This window comes from Falco cherrug, chromosome 13, assembly GCF_023634085.1.
Source record: "Falco cherrug isolate bFalChe1 chromosome 13, bFalChe1.pri, whole genome shotgun sequence".
NCBI lineage: Eukaryota > Metazoa > Chordata > Aves > Falconiformes > Falconidae > Falco > Falco cherrug.
Genome location: NC_073709.1, coordinates 34,607,787 through 34,625,415, shown reverse-complemented (window position 1 = coordinate 34,625,415; position 17,629 = coordinate 34,607,787). Strand labels below are relative to the sequence as shown.

At 48.4% G+C, this 17,629-nt stretch overlaps 1 long non-coding RNA gene across 4 annotated transcripts in view; it reads right to left on the bottom strand.

Annotated features, from left to right (window-relative positions):
* The window catches only part of LOC114017788 (uncharacterized), a 33,944-nt gene extending 16,347 nt beyond the window's left edge, over positions 1 to 17,597 (bottom strand). Inside the window, exons 1-3 of one of the 4 annotated variants that reach the window (XR_008734865.1) lie at positions 17,459 to 17,597; positions 8,832 to 8,925; positions 2,526 to 2,713 (exon numbers count right to left, since the gene is read on the bottom strand). This is a non-coding gene — a long non-coding RNA (uncharacterized LOC114017788). Of the gene's footprint in view, positions 1 to 2,525; positions 2,714 to 8,831; positions 8,926 to 12,072; positions 12,517 to 14,125; positions 16,982 to 17,346 lie in introns of those variants that run through there. The other 3 variants (XR_008734866.1, XR_008734867.1, XR_008734868.1) reach the window with 3 other exon arrangements.
* Between the last annotated feature and the right edge of the window lie 32 nt (positions 17,598 to 17,629).

Genomic DNA, 17,629 nt, shown 5'->3' with positions numbered 1-17,629 from the left:
ACAACTGCTCACAAACCCAAAAATTCTGGGAACACAGAGAGAGGAGGGCAGCACATGAGGCAATCGCTCAAGCAAGGGTTCAAAGCACAAACATGCACATATATAAACCAGATGCATGCTCGGTTTGTTCTGGAATGCATGCTCAAAGACATGAATTCAATAAAACAACAGATCCAGATTCCCTACAAGCACTGCAGGAAGAGGCACATCTAGCTTATCCTGTTCAGATGTGGAGCAGTTTGCCAGGAGAGGGGACAGACTCCATGCCACTGGACAGACAAAGAACTATGATGAAGTTTTACTTAGGTTAACCCTGAATGTAGACAGAGAAATGGACAAAATGGACACTCAGGGTCTCTTCCACCTCTAATATCTAGGAGTTGGATTTTATCTGTTCTGTCCTAGCCATATTCTAACAAGAAACTAAACATTTTAGTAGATCACTTATATCCCAATGCTGAAACAAGTTTCTTTCTTTGCCACACAACTGAGCTTTGCTCACTCTGTTGATACTCTTAAGTTTATTGTCAAGAATATTTACAGGACCAGCCAATTTCAAGCAAGTATTACAGAATATGGCCGAAATGCAGGTTCTCTGCAAGCTCTTACACAGCAAACCCTGTTTTAAAAGAAAAGGAAAAATTAAACTCCTCGCAGAGAACAAATATCCCACAGGAAACATTTCTCAGATAAGAGTATTCCAGCAGGCTGCTCCCAAACAAACTCCAGCAAACCGGGCAAAGGTGTTACTGACAAATACCAAGAACTGCCAAGAAACAGCACAGGCACCTTGCAACAACGCCCCAGCTGGGCAAGGAGAAGGAAGGAGAAATAAGCACTGAAGTCATCAGATCTGTCAGAAACCACTTCTCTCAGATCTACCACAGTTCACAGATTTGGGCTCTGATGGTCAAACTCCAGCACACTTTGGAGTCTGAGAAAAGGCTGAGAAAGCCTCTAAAGAAAAATAAAAATTAGGATTTTTCCCTCATTCTGCTACTGCATCTTGCTCCAGCAAGCATGCTGAGTCCCACCAGCCTTATTCTAAGGTCATGCTTTCTGCAAAGTCCTCACTTCGGAATTTTAAGTAGCCATTCAGAAATTAGTGTTTTGAGAAGCAGGTAAAGAGTTGCTCTGGAGACAAGCAGTGCCACAGTATCTTCATAGACTTGGCCATGCTATCTCTAACTTTCTAAATCTCCCTCCACTTCTGTGAGTGCTTCTAATCACTATATGGCATTCAGTAGCTTCCTCTGAAATATGTGTACACACCACTTACCAAAGGCTACCAAACACAGATAAGTCAGTCTGTGCTATGATGGGTGGCTCAAAGGAATGCCTCTCCCCACTTCCCTCTCTTCCCAGCTATGCCACTCTTGCATTTATTTCAGCTGGAATAGCTCAGCCTCTCTTAGCATGTGCCACAGCCTTACGTGGTGGCAGGATGCAGGGTCTGTTACCAGATGGACTGGGTCTGTTACAGATTTCCTATGTGGTCTCAAGCAAGTCCCTGCAACATAACACTGCTGACTTTATCATAGAGCAATATTGGCTGGAAGAGATTTCTGAAGGTCATCAAGTCCAGCTCCCTGCTCAAGGCAGATCCAGCCTGATCAGGTTACTCAGGGTCTTGTCCAGTCTGCGGCAGCTAAACCTTGGAGGCACCTCTCTTTGTGGGTTTAAAATGGGAGTAAAGCTGCCCCTGCCCCTACCTTCTGGCAGCCTGTCGTATACATTGCTTAATGCATGGATCAGCCCTTGCCTTGCATCCAGCATATACAGGGTCATCTGAGGTTAATAACATTGGGAAAGGCCTGAATTGGATGGAATGTAAGAGCTTGACTGCTAATTATCCATTTGGCTTCGAAGGCCTGGACAGCCATGGGTCTACTAAAGCATAAACTACAGGACGACAGATACAAACACTTAAGCTCTGAAGACAAGGACTCTGACAAATAGCAAACCTGGCTATGGTCAAGGCATTTCCGTCTCATATATATGATGCTCAAAGCTTCAGAACTCATTCTGTGGATTTCTAACCTTAGAAAAGTAACCAAAGACACCTGGAAAAGAAAAATCACACCAGGGATACTACTTTGTCTCATCCTAAACACTGGATGGTCTAGGTCTAAAAACATCATTTCACATAGGTGAAACTTCCCCAGGGGAGAAATGGTCCTACGTGCTGGGAGCCTGACTGCAGGAGAAGCTGGGAGATGGCAGCCTGCAAGGGTGGTTGCAGAGCTCAGGACTGTGTGGAAGCACGAACGCCCAGCCGTGGTTTCTCCCCTAAATGCAGACACATGGGAAGCAAACTGCCTCCCACAGTCTAGGAGAGAAACCATATCCTTTCCAAAACAGTCCAGGACAGGTATAAAGCAGGATGAGGGTCTCTGGAAAAGAGCTGCTTGCTATACTGGCTCCAAAGAAACTATTTCATCCTGCAGCTGGACCATGCAGACGTATACTAACTTCCCACCATCGTGCCTTTCTTTCATTCATGCACCCACAGCTGTCACACGTACCTCTTCATATCCTCTTCAGGTGGGCTGTCTGCCTTGGACAGTGCTACACGCTGGCTCCTCACCTTCCCTGGACCAGGACTTCTCCAAGACGTACTCCTGCCGTGAGCTTCCCGTGCAGGTCATACTCATCCCACTGCTCTTCCCTGGGACTCCAATAACCAAGGCTTTCCAGAACCTTTCTTTTCATTCTGAAAATAGGGAATACAGTTCACGACATAAAGCCTGCAGTCAGTCCGTCAGTCAGGTCAGAAAGGGGAACTGCTTTCTGCTCTGCAAGACAAAGGGCAGGATTAAGGCCTGGGATACAACAGGCTTTCTGTTCTCATTGCTGATTGCTAGCTTGAGCTCTAAATATTCATGCTGGAAGGACTAAGCTCAGGCTAACTGCTGTGGATGGGGCTGTGCCCAACCCAGCCAACTCCTAAGAACAAGATCTTGGGCCCACAGCCAGTGTGTTTAGACCTCCATATTCCTACTTTCAGAAAGCACCACGGTTTGGGCCAAGGCAGCATCTGAGCTTGAATTTGCCTGTTAGCTGCAGAAGTGGAGTGCAAGAACAACCTGGTCTGAAGGCTGCAGCATGGATGAAGATACACAATCATCATCCCCATGTCACACAAGTGGTGGATAGGAGAGAGAAGGATCTCTGTTTTTCATTCTCCAGCTTCTCTCACACCACCCAACGGTTTCACCAGCAATATAGACACAAAGTTTGCTACTGTAGACCCTCAGGGCCAGTTCTGCTTAGAGAACTGAAATTCCCTCTCCATTAATTCCTGCATTGTGCATGTCTTTCACCAAAAATTCAGTCATCTCCCCTGGAAAAACAAAACAAGCCAACAACTTCCCCAGTCACGAGAAGATGAGCTCAAATGTGACTTTGAGTGGCTGCCCTGAGCCACTTGGAAACATCACACCCCCAGACGATAAAAGGCAATACCCAGGGGGAACATCACCCACCAGCAAGGTGGAATTTTCCAGCACCAGCTCAAAACAAAGCTTGAAAGCAAACAACAGGATGGAGAAGCCAAAATGAACAAAGGAAGAAAACACCGAATCCAATGTCAACATCAAAACCTAGCCAAATGGAAATCTCCAGACAGAAATATTGAAGTCAAGAGGGGAAGAAGCATGAACCAAAAGAGATTCAGGATTAAATTCTCAACTCAGAACAAAACAAAATTAGTTGAGAAACAAAACAAGAGACAAAATGAGACTCAAGCAATGCTACAGGAAGTTTCAAAAAAGAAGGGTTCTCACAAAAGAAATATTAAAAAATATTTATTTTTACAGAAACACTTACTTCTATAAAAATCAGTATTGCCTAACCAAAAAGACACTAAACTCTGATTCTGAAATCACATGTCCCCTCATGCCAGTGGTCAGGTCCCAAAAGTCACGTATTGATATGTTTCCAAACGGCATAATCTCTAAACCAATCTAAGGCTGGGTTTTTTTGCTGTCTGGGTTTTAAAGCTATAAACCATTGCGTTTGGGTTTGATTTCAACATTCTATCTGGAACATTCAGTTCATGTTTTCAGGTTTTCCTAAGCAAACACGAGGGTTAGAAACTTACTTTTTTAAAATGAGAGAATGGAGATTCTTATACAGTACTTTCCTTCCAGCAGTTGCAATTTTAAGAAAAAAAAAATATATACAACTTCCCGAGACTGCTGACAAAACCATAAGGCTTGGTAACCACTGCAATATGCCATAAAAAGAATGCTGCCCATTTCCCCTCCACACATAAGTCTCTTATTTGTATAATTCAGTCTCTCTTCCAAAGAATTTACTGCAGTGTTTGCTGAACCAGATGAACTATTTGTAACTTTAAAGAATTTCCATTAAAGCATAACTTGGATGGCTCAACAAGCAAATTGATACTACACCTGTCACAGACAAACAAACAACATCTGTGCTTGTATGTGATCAAGACATTGTTTTATGGAGAAGCAGCGCTCCCAAGATGATCACAAATCCACATGGTGCCTGGAGTGCCAGATTTTATGTTCACATCTCAAAGTAAACTCAAAGAAGTGGAAAACCACAAGTAGACACCGAGCCCCTTGAAGATTTCTGAAGAGTCCTATGCTATGCTTGTTCTGGCAATTATATGAACTATGTAAGCCTTGTGAAAGTGTTGGAGCATGTAAATAAATGATGAAGCAAGTTCTCCCACTCTAGAAGAGCCCTGGCTCTTTTTTGCCTGTGGATATTTGCCCGCAGATGCACACTAGCATATGGAGATCTTCCAGTATGCATGCCCCCAAACTCATCCTAACTTTGGAAACATTTCCCCTGACCTGCACCAGGCTTACAGTTGCAGGAGCCTTGCTGCTTTGAAGCACCCTCACAGGTCAGACACCTTTCCAGTACGCTCATCCTCATCCAGGGTTTTAGTGCTGTGATGCAGTTGTGTTGCAGCTCTGTTGCAAAAGCAGGATTCCTCCAGGCTAAGAAGCTATTCTGATGATCACTGAAAACATACATTCCCTCGATACAAGTTTCTAGTGAGAATCTGGACAGCAAAAATGCTTCAGTCAAAACGCAACCTATTTCAGCTAAAAGTGGAACTCATTTCACAGCTGAGGCATTGGAGCCAATTCTCATTCATGCTAAAGATCCTTTATGCTGCTCAGGAGAAAGACCAGACACTTTGCATGGCACCAGCATTAATTCACAGCTTTTAAGACCCCTGCATGCTGGAGTGAGAATCAGGCTCTGCAGCCAGAGCAGGGAGCTCACCGGGAGGGAGTGTTCTGTGGATGAGATCTCTGTCTCTGAGGCGGCTGTTTGGTTCTGCTGGTTTCTTCTCAGCAAGATGGAGCTCACTGCGTATGTCACAGAGCACAAGCAGAGCTTCTGGCTCCCCTTAGCAATTCTGCCTAACCCAGCACTCCTAAGGACAAAACCAACGTCCCAGGGACCTCTTGCCATCTACCTGGAGTGGCTGCAGTTTCTAGTTGCAAACAGGGACATACATGACAGGTCTGTATTTAGGACTGCTACAAGCTTCTGTTTCTAGCTTGGGGCAATCTTATTTGATGTAATGCTACTGCCCAGTGCAGCCAGAGTTGGTTGTGACCAGAGAAAGGATAACTTTGCAGAACTGGCTTGTCTCCCCAGGCTAGAATAATGGTTCTGGACTGCTAACTCCAGCCAGGGTCAGAAGGAAGCCACGTTGGACTGAGAAGTGCTAGAGCTGTGTCCTTGTTTTCCTGGTGTAAAATTATTCTCCTGGTAACTGTCTGGATTTTGAGGAACTTCTTTCTCTTCCCTGGCACTGTGTGACTCAGTTTCCAACGGACACTGCACACAATCTTTGTGGATCTGTCACGGGAAAGATTCTAGGCCTAAGATGAGGTGACTTGCCAGGCAGGTCTCTGGAGGTGTGCTTCCACTCTCCTCTCTGTATACCACAGAACCTTTTGCTGAGGACATCCTTTCCTCTGGCAGATCAGCTGAGGGCATGGATGGAAGTTACACCTTTTTAACGCTGCTTTTGAAGAACCTCCAGGAAAGGCCATTAATTTCTTTCCCAAGTAACCTAGTCCACTGGTTTGCTGTCCTCACCCTTGTAAACATTTTTCTGATCCCAAATGCTGATGTTCCTTGCTATGATCTATGATGAATACAGCTTGTCTTCAGTGAGCAGGACAACACATTACTTTTCCACAGCTGACCTCACATATGTTTTGAGATTGCTATAACCTCTAAACCACTCTCTTCCTTAAATTAAGCAACCTTTGAGTTCCCTCCACCTTCCCCTGAAGATCATGCTTTCTATACTAACACAAGCTTTGACCTTTACCTATGGCCCCATTTCCCCTATCCTGTGACTGCATGTCAGCGCTCAGCATAATGAAACCTGCAGGGAACCTACCTCCCAAGACAACCTGCAAGGACTCCAAGCAAGAAGCAAGACGGGCAGTCAAAAACAAGCCTAGGTCTCCACTAGACCCTTTTCAGAGCACAATAAATTGCAATAAAAACTCCCACAAGACTGAGCTGTGGCACAATGTGCCACAGCAGGAAGCAGAGGGCCTTACAGTTCTGCATTGTCTTCCCCAGGAGAGCACCCTGGCTTTGAACAGGATTGCCTCTTGGCCATAGCTACAGCCAAGCGTGGCCCTCACTCATCATCTCCAGACCTCCAAGGAGGGGAAGGAGCCACTCTGGTCACAGTCGCACAGTTAATACCCACTGGTCTGAGGCTCTAGAGGTAAGAGCTGTTTTAAATATCGGGCTACTGCTGCTTTTTTGAGGTACGGACTTTAGGTACTGCTGGCAGATAGGTCCTTGGATGAAATGGCTCTAAAGCAGGACAAGAGAGAGTAGATCTGATGAGAAGTGACTGGTCTGAACTCTAGTGCCTTACGCTCCCCAACCCTCAGTTCCTTTGGGATTTGTGTCAGGTGCAGGGTACCACAAAAAAGGGGCGTCTAAACGAAAATGGAGAGGATTGAGCAAACTGAGAGAAGTTGCAAGGATGAGCCCTTCAGTCTCTGCTGGAGCCCAGAGCCGAGACTATTAGTCTGCAAATTCATCTCTGCCAAGATGCCATGGAGGTGGCCACAAAGGGAAGAACTGCTCCTTGGCTGACATCTCACAGGCTCCAGGTGAGCCAGGGCGTCCTCAGTCTCTCAGCAGTGGTAAGGGGCAGGGAGAATAGGCGCAGAAGGCAGGCAAGATACATCTGCCCTGAAAAAAAGGGAGTGCAGTCATTTTTCCAAACTCACTAACATTCAGGTTGCTCATCCAGGACTAATTTTTCAATTATCAGTTTCACATATTCAATGAACTAAACCAATTATTCATCTTTTCCTCCAAGTGTGGAAGACTTGTCTCCTCAGCAAAGCAGAAATGTGGGAGGATGGAGTATGTGTTTGTGAAAGTGCCAGGTATGAGCAGTGAAGGGAGCCAGGAAGGGAGGAGGGTGGATGGCAAAGGCCAGAATTACCTTGTCTGAGGGCGTTAACACTTCAACCTTGTAATTAAACAGCAAGAGTGATATCATTGGTGATTACAAACTCAAATTAGGACAAAACTAAACCTAACGCATGTGCCAACACTCTTTCTAGAAGTAAAGTAACAGATGCAAGCAGAAGTGCCACTTTCTTCTGTAGGACTACTAGCAGTGACCAGGCAGACCCTCTCAAGCCCTGCTATTCTATCAGCAAGGCTGCCCAAGAGGAAAACTGCGTTGCTGCCACCAGATTCCCACCCACACACTATGTTTTCTCTCATTAGCCAGCCTCAACATTCCCAGCCTCAATTATTCCCCCTTTCCTAATAAGTCTGCAATGAAGGGGCAAAACTCATCCAAGCACTAAAAGGCTAATACTTTTTTTAAAAGGCACAGCAAGCACCAGAGTCCAGCCCTTACTACAAGAGCTGGGATGTGGTGGAGACTGAGGGACTTTTTTGCCATGTTGGCCACTATTTCCTCACCCTTGGACTGGTGTGAAGGATGGGAGTTCCCTGGTGGCAAAACACACATTTGCAAAAATGCACTTTCAGTGGCCCCACTGCTTTTCCCTGCTCACATGGAAGGCACAGGAGCAAAACAGAAAATGAGTCCTGTGCTGGCCTCTCCTAGAGCGCTGAGAGCAGTCAGACCTAAACACTGGACAAGATGAATTTTAGTCCAGGGGGTGCCTGTTTCAAAGCCTGCCACAACCCCTAGCTCACAGCCTGCCTCTCACAACCCTGCAGCCCCTTCTCCAGCCCAGGCACATAAGCTGTGCTGGGACACACATTCACAGGCCAGGAGGTACCTGTGTTTGGTTTCATGACAACAGCAACAGAAACCAGTCAGATGAGTTTTCTAGGCACTGCTGTGGCTCCAGTCCAAAGAAAACAGGGGACGGCACTGCTCCAGGAATCCAAGATGCCAGTAAGAGAAGAGGAAAGATGATGGGCTGTCTCACGGGAAGCCAACAGCAAAATGAAAGGGAAGTGCGTGAAACTGGTCTGCTTGGAGAAACCAGCAGCTGTGTAACCTGCCAGCTGAAGGAAGAAACACCTCAATCCTCACCACCTAGGTTACACAAGACCCGCAAAACAGAAGCAAGACCCAGCTAAAAACCAAGAGAATTTGGGTGAGAAGGAGCTGGGACTGCCGTGATTTTCACAACACAGTAGGCCCCCACTTTCCTCTACCTGATTTTTGGCACTGCCTTCTTAGGGAAGTCAAGCACAAGTGTCCAATAGCCCTCAGACAGTTGGGGTCTCAGGGGATCTGGGAGAGCCAAACTGCCCCATCTCATACAGACAGCTCACGAGGCTTGCTCCTTAAGGCCCACCTTGACACCTGGTTCTCAGCTGTGTGCCACTGCTTCTCAGTGCTCAAAGATCAGCAGACCCACAATCTGGGCACATCTGGTCCCTCCAACAGACCTGGAAAAGAGAAACAGCAGTGACATACCACCAATCCTTTCTGGCATGTGCTCTGAGCCACAAGCCCCAGCACGAAGACGAAGATGCCCACGCAACCTCAGACACATGTTCCCACCTCCCAGCCCAGGGGCAAAAGCCCAGCTGCCCCTCCACAAGGTGTAGTGAACACTAGGAGTCTTCATGGGTTCAAGTGGCGACGAGTCAAAATCAGAAAGGATGAAATCCACAGAAGGTTATTCAAAACAGAGGCACAACGTCAAATTCAAGACGTTCCTGCCTGCATGCTGGAGGCTGGCAGACCATCTAGCTGATCTCCTGCTGCCAGTCACAGCCTTTGTCCTTCCCCAGGCATCTGCTGGCAGAAAGAGGTTTCTAGGCTAGACAGACCTCTGATCTGACCTAGGACAACTGTGATGGGAGTGGCGCTGTCACATCTCAGGCCCTAGCACAGCCTGTCCTTGGGCAGCTCCCTCTGCACCTCTGTAATGCTCCTTCCTGGACTAAGAGATCTCACCATGCTCCAGGAACAACCTAGAGCTGGCCAAGTCTGTCAGCTTAAGCCGCTCTGCAAGAGGTCATTGCAGCATCTGGGGAGAAACAAGAACATCAGGCAGGTAAGGAAAGCCGCAGAGGGGCTTAAAGCCACAGAACATTAAAAAAAAAAAGAGTTGGAAATGACTAGTTTGTGTTTGGCTGAGAAAGGGACGGCTCTCTGACAGACGTGCGGACAAATTCCTTTCATGCCACCAGATGGTGCCCTGCCTTCAGTCACCGGCAGGCAGCTGGCCCGGCAGGGGACAACGGCTCTCTGCTCCACCTGCATTTGATGGGCACTGTCCTCAGAACTGCAGAAAGAGGGAAGCACCAGCCTTGCTTTGCTCCAGGGCCTGGCCTCCCCAGTGGGGCTTCTCACAGCTGCAAGCTCACCTCCTCCCTGAAACGAGGTGAGGCTGACTTTGAATCTGAGATCGAGAGACCCAGGAACCAGGAGAGAAGGTAAATCGACTGCCTGCCCGGAGGCAAGGCCCCTGGAGAGGAAATGAAGGTCAGAAGTACCTTTTGGAGCACTGCATGAGCAAAGCATTTCTACGTTGGGAAAAAGACTTCTGTGACAGGGGATCTGACAGGGGAAGCACTGTCCAGGAGTTGTGTTTGCGTTACATTCAAGTCTTTTTGAACCAGCAGAAGTGTCAGAGCCCTAGGGAAGGATTGTAGGGTAGCCTGTACAAGGAAGAAGTTGCTCTGGCAGCCCAGATTCAACCCATACACCATCAACAGGCAACCCACATTTCCTGGCCTCCTTCAGAAATGCAGGTGCAGTCACAGTCCTTGCCAGAACCCATGTACGGCTTGTTGGGTGACAACCCATCAAGAGACCTCAGCTGCGCTACTCAGGCAATGCAATGGCTCAGAAAGATGCCATCGGTTGCTGAAGACAGGAAGCGCACGGGCTCACCAAGCTGGTTCACCCCACCAGACCAGCTAGCCTTTCTCCTCCCAGTGTGCCAGAGGAGAGCCAGCACACCAAATGTGAGCCACCATCACAGATCCAGGTGCAGAACAGATCTAAAGGGTGGGAAGGGTCTGCTCCTCTCACACTGCCCTGTTTGTCAGCGAAGACTTCCCCACAGCCACCTCACTGGACAAGGCTGGCCACAACAGGAACATATAGCTCACCTTGGCCCAGCTATGAGCCCAGGTGGCTAGCAGACCTATAGCTACCAAGCCACTTTTGACTCCATTCTTGATCTACGCATAAAGACCACATCCTACAGGCTGATGGCACCCACAAGACAGATAGGAGAGAGGTCAGGGATACCGTCAGAGGTTCCCACCCATGGCTGTGTGCTCTCTGCCTGCACACTTCCAAGAAACACAGACCCTCCTCTTCCCCAGTTTGTCTCTCTGCAGCATCCTCCTACTCCTCCACCTCACCTCACACAGTCCAAGTGGCAGAAGCGGTAGGACTGTTTTCTACCTATGTGTGAGGCAGGTTCATCAGGAAAGCAACACCCTTTTTAGACTACCTGATATATCGGAAGGCAAAAAAGTAAGCAAGCGCAACCTGGTGCCCTTGCTCTCCCTAGCACCCGCCCATAACACCACTGGCGCAGCCAGTTCTCATAGCTCTTAGACCCATCCAGTCCCGGGCTGCGGGCAGATCTGTCCTGCTGCCCACCCCAGTTATACTCCACAGGCTTCTCACCACTGTTACAGCAGCCAGGGCTGTCCTTTGGAAAGGAGCGCTCACCTCTCCGTACCTGCCTCTGCAACTCAGGACTCCAGTAACCACCCGAAACTCTTGGAGCACCCACCTTCCTACACCACCACATTCCCAGAATTCACATGCATGGCTACTTCATTATCTTTGGAAAGTTTTGAAGGGTCTTTCACTACTCTTTAACAAATCTTCCCAGCTATAAGGCTGCTGTTAATGAGCATCCATCATGCTGACTAATACGGCCCTGTTGCTTCCCTTTTCATTACCCTGTGTGTTTCTTTATCTTATGGCTAGACAATAAGCAGATTAGGGTGGGGATTTTCCAGTCTATGCCGGTACAGCACCTTGCACAGTCAGTAATACAATGTGGTAGGGCTAATTCACATGCTGTCTAATCTCACCCTCAGAAGCCCTCCTTATAATGAACTCCCAATTTCAACCACCCCAGTAACAAAAGCCAAGCTCCCCCCCCCATTCCTGAGAGCTAAACTTAGACAGGTTCAACAGGTGGTCACAGCCCCAAACACAAACAGGCCTGCAGTTCCGCAGCCAGGAGAAAGAGCCATCTTGCAGAAGCAACGCACCCCCAAAAGGTTTCTTCATTATTCTGATGCAGCTAAGTGCAAACCCTATCATAAAAAAACAACCTGCAACAACAACCTTCTGTCTGGGTCACCGTGTGAGAGCCGTGGGGGTTAGTTTAGTCAGGAAATAAAACCTTATTAATGGCACTGCAGATATATCTCAGCAGCAACCACCTCCACCCCTGGAATAAAGCCCACATAAGCCACAAGTGCTTATTCTCCAAGAAATCCATGCAGCCATGCCTCATTTCATACAGCAGCATTATCATCTTGCATGCGCAGAGATGGCCTAAAGGTTAGGGTGTTGCCCTGTAAAGACAGCAAAGACTTCATCAGACTTACCACAGATTTCCTGCCTGAGGCTGGGAGAGGCAGGCAGCCTCTCTCGGCTCAGCCCTCCCCCTCTATAAAAGGGGTTGCACACACAGCCCAGCCTCACAGCAGAAGCTCAGGAGCCTCCCCACACTAAACGCTGCAAAGCATTCGGGTAATACCGCCAGAGATACTGCTTAAAGCTTTACGCACTGGTTAAGAGGAGTTCAAGGCCTCAGTGTTCTCAACATGAGCCTCCCTTCTCAGACTGACAGGGATTGAAGGTCCAATTCGTATGTAAGCAGAGAAATCAACACATTACTCCAAGTTTTGTTCATTGCTTATTTTGAGGATTTAAGCAAAAGTTGAGCAGCGCTTAGTCCTAAAGCTGATTCTAGGGCAGGATGTGTTTCATTTTCATCATACAAAGTACTTCAAAGGTGCTTTAACATCAACAAAAGCGAAGGGGAGAAGAAAAAAGGGGAAAAAAAAAAAAAAAAACAACTCAAACAAAACCCAAGCCAGGGAGGACAGCAGCTTAATGTCATTCTTGCATATTTACATTAACGTAGGGCTGTTCCATTCCTGAGCTGCCACTTTGTGTTACTTCCTCCTTCCATCCTAGTGGTGAAAATGCCCCAGGGGTAACGAAGCATTGGGCTACCTGCCCCATCACACTAAATCCAGAATGGTTCTGATGAAGCTGATAAAATCAGTCCGGTTTTACAGCAGCAAGCAGGGTCAGATTTTGGTCCAGTTGTTCAGAGCCTGCTGAATTTTTACTGTACAGAAATTAAAAGGACTGCAACCTGCAGCAATGGTGGAAGTTGACAGCAAATTAAAAAGAATATGAGTTCTGGCATTCATCCTTAGTAATTCAGAACAGCATTTTCATTACTGTAAAAACAGCACATGTTTATAAGTAACATCCAGCTCCAATGTCCACGAAAACTCAAATTGTATTATAGAAAAGGCAGTGCCAACATTAACACTCCATAAATGGGAAACAAAGGTAAGGGGGGAAACCATCTTGCCCAGCCTCACCCCAACTGGCTGGGGCAGGCGTTTGGACCAGACTGGGGCTCCCGGTTCCTGCATGCTGCCTGCTGTGCCACACCATCTCCTCGGAAAAGGAATGGAGCATCACAGCAGTTTCTGGAAATTGCTTTTAGGTTCTCCTCCTCCCCCAAAATTTCCTTTTAAATTTTTGCTCCAGTGCATCTACAAGGCAGAACGTTTCAGCAATGCACAGCAATGGGCTTCTCATGGCTTTTGTTTCTGCCGGTGAAACAGCTATGACTGTAAGGTTTACAGAGACTTTCTGTTCCTGTCTAAAATTATCTTTGCTGAGCCTTGTGATGCCAAGAGCACAGAGCCAATATTCCAGAAGCCCTGGGAAAAACGGACTACATTTCAGGCACACTCAGCTAGTGCGGTTACAGTAGCATCCATCAGCCACACCAAAGCTCAGGGCCACCACCATGTCAGGCCTTGCACAAGGGGACACCCACCCATTTCTTTGCTGTGTGAGACAGCACATAACGTCAGGGCCTGATCCTGCCATCTGGGTACTCTGTGGTTGTGGGGTGGTTGTCCAGCCAAAGAGAAGTCTCTGTGATCCCTGCTCAAACTGTGAGATTAGGGCGAAAGGATATGAAAAGACAGCAGGTGGATGCAGACAGATGGGGAATGCCGAGGCTAACAGGGAGACAACAGCAATTAGCATAAGCAGCAGCAGTCTCAGCTCACCAGCTGCTTTGCTGATTGTCTGCCTCCCTGATTTCAAACAGCAAAAAAGCCATTTGCCTACGAGGAGCATAGTCAGTAGCTAAAACTGCCCCTCAGAACTGAAAACATCAGGGAAAAAAAAACGATTTCCATGGTACAAAAGCAAGGCTTGCAGGGCTGCCATGTAGGAGTTTGCCTAAGTAAGGCATGGAGCAGGCAGCTCAAAACAGCTACCAAATACTTCAGAGCGAAAGGCTAAAAAAGGAAAGTTTTAGAGGAGGAAATGAGTCAGTAACTTGCAGGACGGGAGGGGGAGTTCAAATAGCTGAGGCATATAAAGTAAGCAAGTAGTCACCATCTCAAATGCTAGAGAGTCGGTGCGATGGATGTATTGATCTTTGGTTTCTGTTGATGCAGGGTCTTGTTACCGGGTGGGAGTTCATGGATGACTTTTTATATTGACCATGCTGGGTTCTGAAGTGGTCTGTCACTGGATGGAAGCTGCTCAGCTGCAGTTCACACTGGTGCTTCAGACTGAAGCCAAAGCAGGTCACCACCAGCTACAGGATTGCTGAAATTTCTTGGGCTTCCCCGTGGCTGGGGAATGGATTGGGGTGGGGTGGGGTGTCAGCTTAACTGCAAATGCCATTTGCCTTAAGAGAGGGAGGGGAATTCACCTTTCGAGGTGGTTCATCCAAACATCCAGCTTGAGCTTTCAGCCTCATTTATAGCACTAATGCTAGGAAAAAGGACAAAGCTTACTCAGTGCTGAAAAGCAGCAAAGCTAGTAAAAAACCCTCCATCTCCACAATGCTGTATCAATCCACAGCGTTGATTTCTTTCTTTGTTAACAGCCTCGTATTGCACTGAAACCCTGGGGCAAAGGGGTAAGTCTCACTCTGATAAGCCTTTAACTTGCTCACTCATACACCACCACAGCAGCTGGCCGTAACAGGGTGTGCATGAGCAGAGCAGTAAGCCATGAGAGAGCTAGCGTCAGCATGGCAATAAACCACACTACTTCCTCACCTCTGCCCCAGGTCCCCCTCCCATCAACAGGGCAGGACTGGGCAAAGGGAGCTCATAAAAAGCAGCAACAAAATTTCCTTCCACCCTCCCCAAAACAGGGAGCTTCCCCTTGGTTCAGGCATCAAGGCTACAGAGCTGCCACAGGAGCACCCTGCTTCAAGCAGAGGGGAACACACAGCGCTGCAAATGGCTAGGGTGATGCTTAAGGTCACAGGCACATGAGGAGTGGGGCTGTCGAGCCAGAGAGCAGCGCAGGACTGGAAAAACAGACTCACTTTCCCCTACGCAAGCAGCAGCACAGGATTTACATACAGTAGGGGTCCCCAAACCATGACATACATACTGCTAATCACTGGCAGGCAGCTCCCAGTGCCCGTGCTGGTACAGCACAGAGTCTGTGGAGCCCTATGCTACGCAGACTGGTACTACCATGAGCCATGCACTTGTCAATGCATTTTGGTGCACAGTTCCTGTGTCTAGCTTCCTCAAAGCACCACAGCCGCTGTGTTTATGCCTCACCGGGCTATGCTGGTTTGTTTTTTGGGGAATTAAACCTTTCAAAAAGCCGTCATGGTTCTTGCTAAATGCCCTTCCCAGAGCAAGCGCATCTTTCCTATGAGGCAGAAACAAGTGAGAGAGATCTCCCTTACTCTGCTGGTGAAGGAGTCCCTGTCCTTGCTGAGGTTCCTTTAACTAGCTAGATACCTTCTCAACCCACTGCAGTGTTCCGAAAAATGCAATGAGACCTCTTGAAACAGACTGATCCAACAGGCCAGTTCCAACCAATTTTCCCTTCTAAGTATACAACATGAAACAGCCCCAGCCCTGTTCTCATGGCCTTACATCGTCCCTTCCCCTCCTCCCCAGGATGTCTCACTTCTGTACCCCTCTTTCATAGTGCAACTGATCTACGAAGAACAAGCTTGTAACAATAATAGACAAATTACCCACATCAATTAAGACTAAAAGGCACGGCTGCCCAAGCTCTCTGTTATGTGCCACCAGAGATGCAGCTCTGCTACAGCACTGTGCAGGGAGGTCCCTGTAACCAAACAGTGCCCGCCTTGATTTTCTCTCTCAGCCATGCAGCATGCGCTGCCAGCAGGCTAACAGTCACAGCAGAAAGACAGGACCAGAACAAGTTGTCCAGAGAAATGTATTTGTAGGACTGAAGTTCCACTATTACACACGCATTTTATCTGACTTGATTTAGAACTGTATGTTTAAAAAACAAAAAACAAACACTAAACGTGTCCCTACTCAATTCTTGTTACTACTTCCAAAGTAAGTTAAGACCCTGGTCCAAATTTAAGCATTCCTTGATTAAATAAATCAAAAAAGAGCCTAGGAAAGAACAACGTACCCACCCCAAGTTAAGTTTAAGTTGTACTGCTAGGTCTCTTGCTAGTTTCACGATTTGGTGAAAACTGGTACAAATGCTCTCGCAAAAGGGACCCCTGGCCAGGGTAAGCCACCCAACACAAGAGCCTAATGCAACAGGAATGCTTTTCCAATACATGCATCTTCAATATGAATTTCAGCAACTTCTATCTAACGTGAACAGTTGTGACAGCATTTAGAGAGGGCATCTACTGGGGTATGCTGCAGGGGCAGGGAATGAAGGGGGGAAGTAACACTCTCAATTAGAACAGCAATATGGGTGAAAACTGATATACAGCTCACACCTTTTATGTTGAAGCTTCATGGTAGCTGTAACCTGGTACGAAGTATTGCTGCCTTAGACCACAGCCCTGAAAACATGCAACCGAGTCTTTTTTGTTTTCTGCTTACAAGCAGGCAGTCATTAAATAAGCTCGATACTGGGGGCTTTTTGCTCATCAGTTCACGCCAGGAACATCACTGCAGTCCAATAATGAAACCTAACTGTCTATACATCTTTTAACACTAGCAGGTGCCTCTGTAATCTGATTACAGAAAGCCCGAGCTTTACTGCCCAGAAACGTTAAGGAAGTAATATTTTCGTAGCGTTTCGAGTGAGCAGCGCTGCCATGAACACGGAACAGCGGCTTCTCCAACCCGCCGCTCTTAACAGCAACAGCGTTTTCTCAGCGCTCAGCTTTGTGCCGGGGACAAACCGCTCATTGTTTGAGCCACCTGAGAGACCGGCGGCCGCGCCCCACGCGGGGCCGGGGCCGGGGCCGGGGCCGGGGCCGTGCAGCGAGGCGCAGGGTTTCCTGCAGCAGGCAGCGAGCGCGGCCGGCCCGGGCCAATCAGGAGTGCCTGGCTGAGATCGCACCAAACTAGGTATGAAAAAAAAAAGTAAGAAAAAAAAAAACCCGAAAGCAAAGCCCCGCACTTCCTCCTCGCCATCTCCTCAGGCCGCCTCCTCCCCAGGCTTCCCTTCCTGCTCGGCCCAGCGCCATAGCCGCCCTGCAGCTGTCCCCTTAGCTGCCCCCCGGCTCCCCGAGGACTGCTCGGCCCCGTTCGCCTCCCTCCCAGCACTCCAAGTCCGCGTTTTGCTCCCCCACGCCCAGCGCCTTTCCCTCACGGCCCCACGGCTCTCCCCTCAGCGCCTCCGCTGCACACCTTGGGGCAGGTAATCCCGCCCCACCGCGCGGAAAACACGTCGCCATTGGCCGGCCGGCAGGTGACTGCCCGTCAATCAGCCGGCAGCCCCCCCTGTGACTGGGCAACCTACCCCCATCAGCCAGGTGGGGAAGGGGTGTGGGGGGGAGCTCCCCCCCACCCCTGTGCAGGCAAAAAGGCGCATGCGCACGGAGCCGGGTGGGGCGTACGGGTGTGGGGCGTTGCCACGCGGGGCTCCCACCATAGCAACCGCTTCCTCCTCCGGGCACGGCGGCCGTGACGT